The sequence below is a fragment of the Myxine glutinosa genome, chromosome 5 (genome assembly GCF_964187855.1).
Source record: "Myxine glutinosa chromosome 5, kmMyxGlut1.1, whole genome shotgun sequence".
Lineage (NCBI taxonomy): Eukaryota > Metazoa > Chordata > Myxini > Myxiniformes > Myxinidae > Myxine > Myxine glutinosa.
The window spans coordinates 107,335,838-107,348,838 of record NC_136265.1 but is presented as its reverse complement, the minus strand read 5'-3'; the positions used below and the strand labels follow the sequence as shown (position 1 = coordinate 107,348,838).

At 43.7% G+C, this 13,001-nt stretch overlaps 1 protein-coding gene across 3 annotated transcripts in view; it reads right to left on the bottom strand.

The window, feature by feature from the left end:
• Positions 1-13,001, bottom strand: part of MIPEP (mitochondrial intermediate peptidase) — a 202,529-nt gene that overhangs the window by 17,130 nt on the left and 172,398 nt on the right. The window lies entirely within an intron of this gene.

The window sequence follows — 13,001 nt, the reverse complement described above, 5'->3', positions numbered from 1 at the left end:
CGAATGAAGGATGAGTTGCCTTTAGTGGTTGCAAAGAAAATTTGTGAAGACCAGGCAAAATGGAAAAATAGGTCAGATATGACCCTAGGACAGAACAGTGATTCGTCAATTGACATGAGGTATGAACCAGAGGTGACGACCGATGAGCTTCGATCTCAGTCAATAGATGGACCTGTCCTGACATCATTGGGGAAAGGGCTTATGCAAGGAGTCATCCAAAATGATTAATTTGATTTATTGATGAATATTGATAAATTAATTGAAATTGAATAATTGAATTGAACTGAATAAATTTAATTGAATAAATTTAACTGAATAAATTGAACTGAATAAATTGAATTGAATATATTGATTGTTTGATTGATGAAAATGCGGTCTCAAGAAAGAAGCTTTGATATCTTTGTGAGATATTATCAATGTGAAGACAACCTTGGAAAATTGAGCAAGGTGGTGAGTTTATATATAGACATATATGTGCGGTTACCATTGTGTGATTTCCCCTTCAACAGAGCGGACACCTGAGGATTCACCCATTTCATACTGACCCTCTGGCTCATCTGCAAATACTGATCTGTGAGATTGGATTGTGCAAAAGCCACAGGTGAGAGAGATTCTCTGGAAATCACCGTTTGAACAGGTGGAGAGATCCTTCCTGGAGGTACGAGTGAAGCTTTAGAGGAACAAACTACAACACATCCAACGCTACTTTGATAAAAAGCAGAATGGGAAATGGAGCCTGCAAGAATACACAAGGACAACCAGAGATTCCACAAAAAGGTACTTGTACACATCATATGTACGACCGTTATGGTGCCGAAGCTATATGGCAGGTCGAGAATTGGTATTTGTGGACAAAGGGACATGATGAGGAGTTTCCAAGAGATGGTACATTTGAGCGAAGTCGATTGGAAAGATTGGAACAAAGATTGAAAGCCAGGAAGAGACAGAATCTAACGGTAGACTGGCTTGCATTCCATCTTTGGGATGGTGAATCCAGACAACGGGAACAGCAAGAACGGATAACGGATCTAGAACTTAAAATAAAAAGGATACAGGATACAGTGGAGGAGACAAATGCACAACTGCCCTCGAAATTAGGAATGAAAGTGACAGTTGTCCCATCTGATTTCCAGTTGTCTCCCCAAAAAGGATGGTACAGAGAATTTTTTCGTGTTTCAGAAGATAACGAGAGATTGCAGTGGCAACTCAGGGATGTAGAGATGCAGCCCAGCAATACAAGTGCACAGACCAGGCAACGACAGAAACCGGTGTTTCAAGTGTGGAAGGATGGGACATTGGAAAAGAGGATGTCCGTATACCAAAAGGAAGACAAGTTCATAGGGTAAACCAAGATCAAGGGTACCAGTGCTGACCGATACCTCAGACAACGATTAGGCCTTCATTGCGACAAATCCCAAATGACGATTGGCCTCAACAAATTAGATTACTGGACAAACATGAATAACTGTCGATGATTCTTGTGTCTGAAAAGTTTTCGGAGCAAGAATTATTCATTTTTTCTTTTGCTTGTAAGCAAATTGATAATTAATTGATCAAATGCCGAAATTGGATCTTTTATGTTGGGCACAAAATTTTAAATTTACAAAGTTTGGAACAATTGCTTTGCAATTTTTTTGGCAAACCAAGTGACAAGAGTCACATCATGATCAGGTGGGAATTTCGGACTATTGTTCCACACGATTGATAGGTCAGTGGTCGACTGACATACAAATGGGTGGGTAGTCAAATTTGGATAAATTATTATGGGAACTTAAAGGGTAATGTCAATGTGACATCAAAGGGGTTTTCTAAGAATAAACTTTTTGGTCCATTTGTGTATTAGCGCTTATAAAATTGAAGGACAAATTTTGAGAAATTGAAATAAAGTTGACACCCATCCGGATCTGTAAATAAGGGTTCCAAAGCAAACAAATACGCATAATGCATGTGTGTGTGGGTATTTTGTGTGTCAATGTTAGTGTTTTTGTGTATCAATCTCACAAGATTGTTGACACCGACAGTGTGCCTTGTCTGAAAAATAGATAGTTCCATGGGGATGGGATCGCATATCGAGAGAATTCGTAAAATAAAAAATAGAAATATAATTTGATTATGAAAATTATCACTTTTGTCAAGGGAGATGGAGAATAAAGATTTGATTTGCTGAGTTATGAGCAGCTATTCATTAATAGTAAAAAATTGGAAGTAATCTTGGGATTCCATTGTGATAGAATTTATATGAGAATCAAAGCTATTTATGGATATGAGCTTCATAAAAAATGTGGGAGTACAAAATTAGCCAAATTTTGGAGAGGTCTTACACTGACTTCCCAGAGTACTCTGCTCACGGATTTTATATATATATAAACTTGAATTTTATCAGAATATAAATTGGGCTGTATGTATGGATGTGTATAAGGCATAGATGATATGGGAAAATAGTAAAGGAAATTTTGCTGGTTTGAACTATTGTGAGTTTTGAGTTCTGGAGTTCAAACAAAGTCACTGGTTAACAGATGAGAATGGATAGTAAATAAATTCTTCGATGCTGGGTAAATTAACTACGATATTACTAAGACTTATGAGAGCTATTGTTCTTCCTTACACCAGTGCGAAATTATTGGAAAAAATTAGATCCAACATAATGAATCTATAAAAGAATGTGATAGGGATAATATCCTCAATTTGTACTAATTATTTGATTGTGGGTAAAGGAATTAATTTATCGTAGTGGATTGTTAACAGCAGCCTGAAAATGTCCTGAGAGTGTGCATCCATGTAATCAGAAATCCCAGATTTGTTTTTACAAACAACATTTTGGTAGAGGTCTTGTGTGGACGAGCACTTCCTTGGTAGATAAAAAACGGTACTGCATGCTGGCAGCCACTTTTGCGGCCAGTTAGGCCAAACAAATTGAGAGGAAATTGTAGTTAAATACGTAAGTTACACATGGCTATTTGTAAAAAAAGGAAATTTGTTGAGATGGGAAACATTTTTCGAAGGTTTATTAAAGTGTTATAATATGACATGTGGCAAGGCAAACTATTGGATGGGAAAATTAGATCTGGTTATAGAATAAATTTATTGACCCCTTGAAGTTAATTCCTCGAATCATTGTTTCACTGGCATTTTTTGTTCACATTGGAAATAGTTTGGTAGAGCCTTGGTTAAAACCTTTGGTTGCGGTATCTTGGAACGAATTGATAAACCATAGGAGATTGATAAGAATAGAAACAAATATGGACCCAAAATAGAAAGTTGGATTCATGCCTCTCATTGCAAGCAAGCACATGGGGCTAAGGTGGACGATCCCACAGAAAATGAGGCTGCACCTAGCAGCCCAGCAGAACATTCAGTGGCGGATAAATGATAGTCGTGATTTACATTCATTTGAATTACATTTTAACACCCCTTGCATTGATAAACATTACAATTTCAACATTTAATATTCCTACTTGAATTAGGGAAGATAGTGACATTTATTTGCCTACATGACATACCATTATCTACTGATATTAGCGCAACATGAGGGATAATGTATCACAACTACACTCATGATTAGGGGATTTAGTTCGACCCCGGGAGATAGGGGGATCAGGGTAAGACAAATAATCTGATTTATGTTACATATTAAGGAATTTTCTTTATTTACCTTTTAGGAAGCTTGTTAGTTTGGTATACAATGTTGAATGTCATTGACATATAATTATGTTATAGGTATGAACATATACAAGGGGTAGCTCACATGTTTTACAGATGGCTACAGGTGGGACAAGAGGGAGCAAGATACCACGATTATATAAAAGGGGGTGCCTTTGCATGGTTGGGAAACACATTTGGAGGGGTGGTAGCTAAGATACTCCAATATTTGTTTGTTGGTTTAGTAGTTATATTGGCAATTGTTTTAGTGGTGGCTTGCTTGAAAGCCTTAGTGACGGTGTGTTTGAATAAGGTAACCAACAACACGATGATAACGCATGAAGTGACAAATGAGGAAAGAAATGTGGAACCAGAAAAGGAAGACTTTTATGGCGACATAAATACTGAGATTAAAAGATTAAATCAAGTGATGTTGCAAATGAATACAGTAGAATTAAGATAATGGCATAACGACAATGTTATGAGTTGTGTCAATTACAATATCAGTGAACTCATATCACCACGAGTGACACACTGTTAGGAGAAAAAAAAAAAAGGGGAAAAGAAAAAGTGGAGAGGAATTATGGTAATAATACATTATGCTTAATTTGTTGGTTTGGGAAAATTGTCGTTGGGAATTAGATATTCCCGTTTGTGATTGTAATCATATACAATTTATTTTCTTAGAGTAGTGCTAAAATACCTGCATGAGTTAATTTTTGAACTATATTAACCTGAAAGCAATTGTGGATGCTATTCTTAGTTTAGTAGTCAAATACATACCTGATTGAATATTATTTGTGTGACGCATATAAATGAATATAACTTTTTTGTGTTAAGGAAAAACAACAAATTGTTGAATGTGAAACTGTCGGAAGTTATACATGATTATGCTGATTTCATGGTAAGATGTACCCTATCTGATTCAGTGTGTGTGGAAAGCAGATTCAGATGTGACTGAGCATAAGGATAAGACGAGATCACATTTGAAGGGGGTGCTAACGGAATTGGGAAGAAGTTCGAGAAAGAAAATTTGTGGCTAAAAAATGAAGTTAAACGTGGCATACACCCTCTTTCTCAAAGAATGATGAAGACATTCTCCCGTGTAACTTGGAGATGGATGCTTACCTTCACCAAGGAAATTTATGTGACCATTTGCCTGGATCACACTGCAACATATGAAAGAAAGGCGATCACTTACTCTTGTTCGAAGGCTTGGAACATTCATCACATCAGAAGTTGCAGGACAACGACACCTTACCTGCAACCTCTGTGAAATGCGGGGACATATGTTATTACTTCACCAACTTCCGGGGAGCCAGCATGGAGCTGCAAACCAATGGCTGTGCCTTTTCACAACAGCTGTGCACGATTCTGCGGGCCACTCCTGGTATGGACCATGGATGACCTGAACACCATGGTCCCAACATCATTGTGGATGCATCCGGCATCCCTGTTCCACATCTTGCTGGCCAATCAACGTCACACCAATACTTGCTGCCCACTCACAATGAGGGAGGAGGCAAGTCGACTACAACTGGGTGAAGGCCTTGTTCAGGAATTACTATGGTTTACAGCAAAAAGTGGCAAGAATGCTACATGGAGAGCAGGGTCAGTCTATGACTCCGCAATGTTACCACAACAGCGAAATCCTACACGAAGTAGTGCAGGTGCTATGAAGACATTAGGAGAAAATGTTTCATACCTGGATTCAAACACAAGTGATCAGCCCTTCCTTTCAAACAAAGTCAACATTTGTGTGGAGGCAAACGTTTTTGCCAGATGGTGCAGATGCTTTACAAAACTTGAAAATGAAGTGAAATTGTTGTATCTTGGTGATGGTGAAGTGTTGTTTTGAAAAGATATTTGTGATGCAAATGCAATAGATTGAACAAAATGGAAGGAGTCAATGACCAACGAAATGTTTTGTGATTCTTGCAGGATGACGGTGTATGCCTAAGGGAATTTGATTACCAAAGTTATGGTTTGAATACTTGTATTGATATTTACTTGCAGTGATTGATTATTTACTTATACTTGTATTGATGTTTACTTGCAGTGATTGATTATTTACTTATACTTATATTGATGTTTAGATTAATGGTTAATATAAACAAAAACAAAAAGATGAGGGAATTGTGGAAATGTAACTCATTGATTGGGACTGGTAACTCATTGATTGGGACTGGTAACGAAGCAGATAGACGATTTCGTAAATGAATGTCAGGAATGTGCACGAACATGGTAATCTCTTGTCCACCTGGTCACAGCCCCAGGCTGGAGCACCCCCCTATTGTTTGGTAAATGGAACTCGCAGCAGGAGGGGAGCGAGCTGGTGCCAGTGAGGCGACCGAGTAACGTTTGCGGAGAACGGATTAGGATTAGCGGAGAAAGGATTAATACTGCGGTGCCCATAAAAGAGGGAACATCTCCTTGACTGAGGAGCACTCATCCTCAGAAGCCCTGCCCGACGGAATGAACGCGTACCACGAGTACGGCGCTGCAGAGAAGACATCAGCCACGAAAGAGGGACTATGCGGATAGAGTTACCTGGTCCATTGAGTTAAACGGTATTATTTGGTATTGGAATGAAGTGAACAACCAGTTAATAAAGTTGTGATCTTTTGTAAACCTGTGACATCATTGGAGTCTTGAGTCTCACAACACTTCCCCGACACTACCAATCATCAATCTGCCAATCATCAAATTTTGCTTTTCAATTTCGGGTCCAAAACACTATCATCATCACACGTACGTCTACTCACTTGAGCCTCTCGGTGCGCCAATTCATGCTCAGAACCTGGCTTCGCCAAGTCGAGCCATGAATGCGGGTGGTTCGTTGCCGGCGGTTGGATCCGTCCGGCATTCGGTGCAGGGAAGGGGGTTCGCTCAGGCCGAGATCCCAAGGTCCACCTCGGCGCGGAGCCTTTCGGTCTCCCGCCTGATGACCCGATCTCGCCCTGCCGGAACGCTTCAACCACAAAGGGTCGCCGTGCCGACCCTTCCTACCGGGCCGCCCGCTCCGCTGAGCGGAGCACGGACGCGACCGTTCAGAGCGCGGCCCGGCGTGGATCCCGCACGGCGGTTCTTTCGAAACCGCCGCGGTTACGATCCCCGCTGGTTCCCGCGGCACGCAAACCACGGCACGAATCGAGGGCTCGCTTCGGCTATAAGTCGATCTAACCGCTAACCCGTTTAGCGGCGATGCTCCACCTGCAGGCTCACACGCATACGCGACCCCTTTCATCCTCACCGAGCTCGGTGCTCCAACGCCGCCCGTACACCCCGCGTACTTTGTCACAGCACTCGTTCTTGTTTCGCTCACAGACTTCGTTACACACCAGACCACCGCACACCTTAGCACACACTCGTCGTTCGCACACCTCACCAACACACCTCTTCGCGCCTCCTCCTCGGTCACATCCCCGGTGACAACCACGGGTGTGCACTCACTTGCACACCCAATCACGTGCTTTACTACTAACTCCAGGGTGCATTCCCACACGCGCTCGACCATCTCAGGTGTGCATCCTTCCATTCCAGGTGTACATTCTCTCTGACCTGCCACAACCAACTCACGCTCCGTGTCACTCTCACTACTTTCACCACCACACTCGGTCGCGCGTTCACCCCCACTCTCGACCGCACACTCTTTTATCAGGCACCCCTCCGTTACACAACTTTTTCGTGCATCCTCTAGCGCACACTCTCCCGTCACCCCTCCGTAACACTCACCACAGGTGTGCACTCTTTCGTTACATCCCTTGTAACACTCCCCATCACGCGCTTCCATGTGCCCCCCCACACACGCGCTACGACCAACTCACTCTCGACAGCACACTCACTCCTCGGCGCGCACTTTTTCCTCACACACCCCATCGTCGGACATCCTCGCACACCTCCTCCTTCACACTCTGTACCTGTCGCACACCTCACCAGCGGCCTCTCACGAACACCCGGGTCCAAACCAACCCCTAAGCCGACTGAATCTCCCCTCACACCAACGTGTGGCCCTGAATGGGTTTCTCTCATCTCCTCTTCCTGTTCAGGCTGGAGTTCCCCAAGGTAGTGTTCTGGGCCCTGTGCTTTTTCTGGTCTTCATCAATGATCTCTCTGACTCTCTTGAAAATCCTCTCTATCTCTTTGCTGACGACTCTACTCTCTGTCGCTCCATTCCTCATCCCTCAGATCGGCAGTCTGCAGCCTCCTCACTCTCTGCAGACCTGGACAAAATCACAGACTGGGCAAACAAATGGAACATGTCTTTCAATCCTGATAAATCTCACACTCTTACGATGTCTCTCCGAAAAGACCGACTGGAAAACCCTCCCATCCACTTTCTGAATAATCCTCTCCAAGAAGTTCTGTCACTCAAGCTTTTGGGTCTCACTATTTGCCATGATCTTTCCTGGGAAAACCACATTTCAAATCTGGCCTCCAAAGCCAGTCGCCGACTGGGCATCCTCCGTCGTGCGAAGTCCTTCCTTGGCACACCTGAGCTCCTCACCACATACAAGGCTTTCATCCGCAGCTCTATGGAATACTGCTCTCCCCTCTGGTCTGGTGCTCCTGCCTCACACCTAGCCAGTCTTCACGCTGTTGAAACCAAAGCGTTCAGAATCATTGGAATCTCCCGCGATGAAGCTAACTCCAAGGGCCTTTCACTCACTCACCGCAGGCAGGTTGGTGGTCTTTCCGTCTTCTACCGACTCCTCTCTGGCCTTGCCCCCCCAGCCCTCTCTGGGCTCTGTCCCCCAAATATTCCTACAGGTCGCACAAGATCTGCCTGCAACCCTCTTATGGTTAAACTGCCAAAATCAAGACTTTCTGCTCACCTTCACTCCTTCATTCCTCTTTTCTCCCGCCTCTGGAACAAACTCCCTCACTCTCTTCAATCCCACCCCACCCTCCAGGTCTTTAAAACAGCTGTTCACCACCATCTCTTATCCTCCCCCATCCAAAACCTTGATCTTTTCTACCCCCGCTAATTTCGGTCCCCTTGTGTTTTATACCTCTCCCCCCCCCCCCCCCTTCCCACGCCTCCTCCCCCCAAGCCCTCTCCCTCCCACACTTCTCCCTGCTCTCAAATGTTGTGGTTGTGTGCTTCCCCTTCTCTCCCCATCTTGTCTTCTGCTCCCTCTTTTTGTATATTTTGTTTGTCTGGCTGTTTTGTTTGTTAAATTAATGTTAGCTCTTTCACGAGCCTCGATTCAGTATACAAAAAAAAAAAAAAAAAACACTTCCGAGTATATCGCCACTCACCTTGGCACCTCGTCTCCGCACCTCCTCCGCCACCTGCAAACTCTTTATTTGGTTAGCAAGCACACCATCACGATTTGAGCACCGACCTTGTACATATTCCATCACTTCCTCCTTTATCTCTTTCTTAGTTTCCCTCCGTCTCTTCTTAATTTCACTCACCCCCTCTTCCACATCCTCTAACTTTTGCTTCACCTCTTTTATTTCCCAGTGCGTCTCCTCAATTTCGTCCTCTAAGGCCACCTTGACCGTTTCTATGTGCGTCCTCACCTCCCGGTCCTTCGTCTCCATTGCCTCTGTCACCTCGTCCAACCTCTTTGTCAATCCCTCATGTACCATCCGACATTCCCTCTTCGTCGCTATTAATTCATTTTTGATTTATTTTTGTGTCGCTTTCAACCCTCCTAGTACCGCAGTGTTCTTTTCCACCTGCTCCACGAGTTCCTTTTGTCCCACCGTCAGCTGTTCCACCCCCTGCGTCAACTCCTCTATGCCACCTTGTAACCTAGCCGTACTATTCTCACCTCTTTCTCCATACGCTTCTCACCTCGCTTTACCTCCTCGTGTACCCCCGAGACCTCCTCGCTTACACCTCGTCTTATCTCCTCCCCCATCTCCTCCATCTCTTTAGTAGATGCCGCCCTCATCTGTTCCAATTCATTACTTTGAGCATCCAATTTAGTTTCCAACCCGATTTTCACCTCCTCTATCTGGTTCCCCATTTGTTTGATTTCCCGGGCGGATTGCTCCCCTATTTCCTGCAATTTGCCGTCCATTGTGTTTTCTAACCCCCCTAACCCATTCTTCATCCCTTCCATCTGGTTCTCCTGGGCAGCCATTCTATTTTCCAACCCCATTAACCCATTCTTTACTTCTTTTATCCCGTTGTCTAACCCCTCAAATTTATTGTCCACCCCTCAAATTTATTGTCCAACCCCTTAAATTTATTTCCCATCATTTGTTCCATTTCCCTGCTGGATTTTTCAGCCATTTTTTTTCATATACCCCATCATCTGCGCCGCGAAGAGGTCCAATTTCCCCAGCGCTGCGGACTCGGCTGCCGCAGCGCCGCCATTTTGTGCCTCCGCAACCACGTGCGCGAGGGCGCCATCTTGTGCACCCGACCCCCCCACAACCACGTTACCATTGCTCTCCTCCTCCATATCACCCATATACATTTCCCCGAGGTCCTGGGTCGACTCTACACCCTCTAATTCCCCCACAGGCATCCGGTCACCTTGATCATCCATGGCGTGACTTTTAAATTTAGGATGTTAAATAAAATTAAATTTTGGCCGCTCGAAATTTGAGCGCGCTATTCGCGCTTCAGGTCCGAATCCGACACTCCTGACACCAATTGTTACGGATTCCAACGTCGGCCTCTCTCCCCTTACCGAGGGGGGATGAATCCCCTCGTTTATGACTGACCGACGTGGTCCCGGGGGTATGACGCCACGCCCGGTCGGCGCTGGGTAGGGTATTAGGCCCAACCGTCCTATGACCTAGATACCAGTGCTTTCCGGTACGAGAGGAAATACTCCCCTGCTCACGGCCGCAGCGTAATGGATGGATAACGCCGAGCGAAGCGAACTACGGCGTGAGCCGGTTACCAAAGACTAGACCGGATTTATGTGCGTCGGCCGAATCACGCCACGTACCCTCAATCTGGAAATCACTAAAGCGACCGAATGTGAAGAAGAGAAGAAGAAGAAGTAGGAAGAACAAATATGATTTATTGCGAACTATTAACAAGACCAAAAAATAACCAAGGGGAATGGGAAGGATAAGAAAATAACTGAACAGAAAGGAGCAAGGAGACACAGTGCAATATTACCTTATATTAAACAGTCTTACTTATAAACCCAGGGACAAGACAAAAGACAGACTACGAGCACACTTACACGGGGGATGATGGCAGGAACGAATGCCGGAGGTGGATAGCTGGAGGGAGAGGAGGGTCCACGGGAACTGGGTCACGGTCGGGCCGCCGTCAACGCCCAAGCTGCGGTCGTGCGAGCCGCCATGGGCCCATGGTACGAGCTCCGCCGGTTCAAGTGGTTGCTGCTGTTCGAGCTCCGCTGTTTCAAGCTATTGCTGCTGTTCGAGCTCTGCTGGTTCAAGCTGCTCCTGCGTACCGCTGCGTCGCGTGCTCTCCAACGGCTTTTGTTCTCTCGTCTCCCTCTGTCCAGGACTCATCTCTCTCGGGGGCGTCCCACTGCGGGTTATATATGCCACGCCCTCAAACCTTCGCGAACCTCCTCGAAGGTTCTCTCCACGCTCTCTCAAAGCCAAACCCCTCATCCTTGGTTGGTCGGCAAGGGCTGGCTCACTCCTCCCCTCTATGACGAGGTGGAGACACGCCTTTCTTCTCCGAGGTTACCTCGTGGTCAATGGAGGCAATTGCAGCAGACCTGGCAAACCTGGCACTTTGAAGATGCTTTACCTCATGGTCAATGGAGGCAATTGCAGCAAACCTGGCAGACCTGGCACTTTGAAGATGCTTTACCTCGTGGTCAATGGAGGCAATTGCAGCAAACCTGGCAAACCTGGCACTTTGAAGATGCCATGGGGCGTCGGAGGGACCTGTCTTATTTAATTATAAAAAACCACCTTTAGAGGCCATTTTTCCCCGCAAGCGGGGGTTGGCCTTTTTCGGGGACCGTGGTTGTTGTTGTTTTTTGGTCCCCTTTTTGAAGCAATGTTTTACGGCCGGATGCCCTTCCTGACGCCAACCCTTTTTGTCGCCTTTTTACGACAAACAGGGAATTACCAGTGAACTGGTACTCAATTTGCCGACCTCGGAAGGATGACAGGCTGAGTCAACCCCCTGGCGTTAATTCAGCGATTGACCGGGATTCGAACCCAGGATCCTAGGATCCTAAGCCCTCACCCTAGCCGCTTGCCCAACACCAGGGCTTTGCCCAACACCAGGGCTGTCTTATTTAATTGATGCAACGTAATGAACTCGTGGATCACAGAACCTTATACTGACATTCATTAAGGACATAACAAGAGGGGAACTTAGGATTGGCTACGTGTGTGCGATGGCTTAACTAAGGACGACCTTTGATCTTTCTTTACACTACGGAGGGTGATATTTACACAACAAAACAACCACAATTCTCAAATCCGTTACAATATATATATATATATATATATATATATATATATATATATATATATATATATATATATATATATATATATATATACATATATATATATATATATACATATATATATATACATACATATATATATATATATATATATACATACATATATACATACATACATACATATATATATATACACAAAGAATTAAGTTAAGCACCCCTACACAACGAATTAAGGTAAGCACCCCCTAATATATATTCTTTGTGTATATGTATACATTGGCATATATTCTAAGGTATGTGAGATCAAATAATGATTGGTATGACATTAGCAATTATCCATTGATGAAATTGAGTGATCAAAGTGAAAAAAAGTGATTGGTTGAGTCAGTGATCCGATCACGTGGGTCCTACACACGTTATTGACGCAAAGATCGCTAGAGGTCTTCTCAGAACAATGACTGTACGTTAGAAAACATAAACGTCATCCACACTGTCCGTGATGGACCTATAGCTCCATACTTAAATTGAGGTGAAAATATGCCTAAAATTCCCAAAAAATTTCACCTTAAATTATTCAGAATAAAATATTGAAAACGGCATGATTGTTATGTTTTTATGTGACCATAATATAACTTCTCCAGAAAATATAGCAATATCATGGGTATATTACACTGTTTTGACGACAACAAACTTGTAATGTGCGAGGTTGTAAAAAAACGGGGGGGGGGTGCTTAACTTAATTCTTTGTGTATATATACCTACATATATACATACATACATACATACATATATATATATATATATATATATATATATATATATATATATATATATATATATATATATATATATATATATATATATATATATATATATATATATATATATATATACAGTGATCCCTCATTTATCGCGGGGGTTACGTTCCAGAACCCCCCGCGATAGACGAAAATCCGCGAAGTAGCGACCATATTTTTATTTTAT